We start from the raw sequence: 2975 nt of genomic DNA, 5'->3' as shown, positions 1-2975 counted from the left end.
GGAGAAATGCAAGGGTTTCAGGGTGGTGGCAGGCTCCTGTTGGCCGGGTTGCAGGAGTGGCCGATCTCATGTGGGAGACGCAGTGAGCAGCCTTCCCTGGCTGGGCCCGGAATTGATTCTCTTCTGTTGGGGTGTGTAATTGACAGTCCTGGGGATGACTGAGGAGGAATGAATGGTACAGACTCCTTCTGGCCTCCCACTACTTAAGTGAGGTGTTAATTTTGTTACTTTTTACGTTGCTAAGGAGGGCAAACCAGGCAAGACAACAGTGGAATTGCGTAGACGAGGGTCTGCGCTAACCTGCGGGCCCCGGGGAGGCTAAGTGGAGGGTCCGCGCTAGAGGGCGTTCTGAGCAGCCGACCGCGCAGGGGGCCCGAGGGGCAGGTGGGAGGACCGAGGCTTCTGGCGAGGTGCCCTGCCCAGCGTACCCCCAACCCAGGGGGTGGAAGGTTGCCCAGGGTCTCCCTTTGCTGTGGCTTGTGCAGTGGGGTCGGCCTGAGGGGGTGGGGACCTGCTAATTTTCGGGGATGGAGGAAGGTACGACAGTCTTGGGGCCTAACAGAGGGAACCAGGCTCTGAGACCTGCACTCCCCACCAGAGACGACCGCTGAGCTGTGCATGTGGGATTCCCGGAATTACCTGGTCAAATTTTAAGTCGGATTTTTGTCAGAAGCAGGGTCAAGTGATGCTAGCCCCCAGCTCTCACTCCCAAACGGCTCCTAAAATGTCTAACTGTGTCAGCTTTCCACTTTGGAGCAGAGCTGCGGGCCAGGATGGCCAGCCACCCCTGTCGTCTGCACAGCATCCCCCTCGCCATTTTCTTCCTGGCTTCCCTCCCCCCACCTCCCGGCACTGAGCTCAGCATAGTTAGGTAGAGAATATCAGGTCTAATGTACTAGATATTCTCCCCTTCCATCATAAAATAAATAAATAAATAAATAAAATTAATGTCTGTGGGTTTTCGGAAGCAGAACGCTCTCAAGAAAAAAAGTAAATTTAAGTTCTGCCAAGATTATTTTTAAAACTGGACTTAATTTTGTTGGGCAAGTTTCAGACTTTGGATCAGGCATTCAGCAGGATGCATTGGTAGGTGGTTCTTTTTTTTTTTAAGGTTTTATTTATTTATTTGACAGAGATCACAAGTAGGCAGAGAGGCAGGCGTTGGAGGGGGGAGGGAGCAGGCTTCCTGCTGAGCAGAGAACCCGATATGGGGCTCGATCCCAGGACCCTGGGATCATGACCTGAGCTGAAGGCAGAGGCTTAACCCACTGAGCCACCCGGGCGGCCCTGGTGGTTCTTATTAGAGATTGGACCCTAATAAGAGGCTTTCCCACAAGTGGAGTGACACACTGGGCACCCCTGGAGGCCACCCCCACTCCCTACTGCAGAGATTCCCCAATGACCTTGCTGGGGGATGGTGTCCAGGTCTGGAAGCCGCTGGCAAACTTCTACTCTCTGGAACCCAAAGTGCCGGGGGCAGCGGACAGCCGCCTCCGTGAACAGCGGACGTGGAGTGTTGACAGACCTGCCCTAGTGCGTTTCTCCACTTCCTGCCCCAAACCCTGGCAGTGAGAGAAGAGGTGTCCTGGCTGTTAGAGGGTGAAGAAGATGAGTGTGGACAGAGGTGTGGGGGTGGCGTGTCTACCTCAGAACGCCCCGAAGTCTTGTCTGTAAACACAAGACATTTTATGAGCGGTTTGGGGCTGAGAGCTTGACTCCATCAAGGCCCAAATGGGTGAACGCATTCGGCTCAGTCTGACAGCTGTAGCGGGATGCTGAGTGTGGTGGGTAGTAAGAAACGGGCTTTAATTCCTGAGATCGCCCTGCTCCTGAGATCCAAACTGATCTTCAGAGATGACCTCTGGAAGGGCGCAAACATCTAAGAGGTGCAGATAAGACTTGGAGTTCAAGGAATTGTCATCCTATGACACAGAGGAGGGGGATATATTCACAAAATCCTCTATTCACCAAATTTGAACCCATGGTCATGGCAGGGCAAGCCCTGGGGATCACCGATGCCAACTCTCTGGGTGCATGAGGGCCAACTGAGGCAGCTGCGGTCTTCAGCCTGGGGCCCCAATCTGGGACCTGCTGAGCACGCAAAGCATTTCCAAAGGCATGGTAGGAGAGGAAGGGGGTAAGGAAATAAATTTCCAGATTGCTCTATTCCATAAGTACTCTTTGCAATTGACTACTTTCCAAAAAACCTTTCCCCGAGTTGTGATAAAAGGAACACATCCCCTCTCTCCCTGGTTCTCTCAACTGCCCCAATATTTATTTATTTATTTATTTATTTATTTATTTATTTATATTTGTTAATTTGAGAGCAAGAGCATGAGCAGGAGGGGCAGAGAGAATCTCAAGTAGACCCCACGCACTGGCTGCGGAGCCCAACTGGGGGCTCAATCTCCCTACCCCGAGATCACGACCCAAGCAGAAGCCAAGAGCTGGTCACCCAACTGACTGCACCTTCCAGACGCCCCTCAACTACCCCCAAATTAAAGGAAGACTGCAGAGCTCTCAGGCAAGGGTCTCGTGAAGAAAAGCACAGAGAGCATCAGAAAAAAAGTCACGATTCAGGGGCGCCTGGATGGCTCAGTCGGTTAAGCGGCTACCTTCGGCTCAGGTCATGATCCCAGCAGGGTCCTGGGATTGAGTCTTGAATCAGGCTCCCTGCTTAATGGAGAGCCAACTTCTCCCTCTCCCTCTGCCTGCCTCTCTGCCTACTTGTGCTCTTGTCTCTATATCTCTGTCAAATAAATAAAATCTTTTAAAAAAAAAATCATTGATTTAGGCAGTAAATTTACAGTAAGGCTCTCTGCCTTATCCATCTATCTTAGAACTAAAATATTTAAGATTTACCAAAAGGATTCTGAGAACTGTGGTCTTGCTTCAACGCGCGTTCCCTGTGCACTGTTCTCTGCAAGGGGACCTTCCCTTGATGAGCACTCATGTTTTTTCACCCATTTGTGGTC

This window comes from Lontra canadensis, unplaced genomic scaffold (genome assembly GCF_010015895.1).
Source record: "Lontra canadensis isolate GAN:19392208 unplaced genomic scaffold, GSC_riverotter_1.0 scaffold29, whole genome shotgun sequence".
Taxonomy (NCBI): domain Eukaryota; kingdom Metazoa; phylum Chordata; class Mammalia; order Carnivora; family Mustelidae; genus Lontra; species Lontra canadensis.
The sequence above is the reverse complement of the archived record's forward strand: the minus strand, read 5'-3'. Positions refer to the sequence as shown.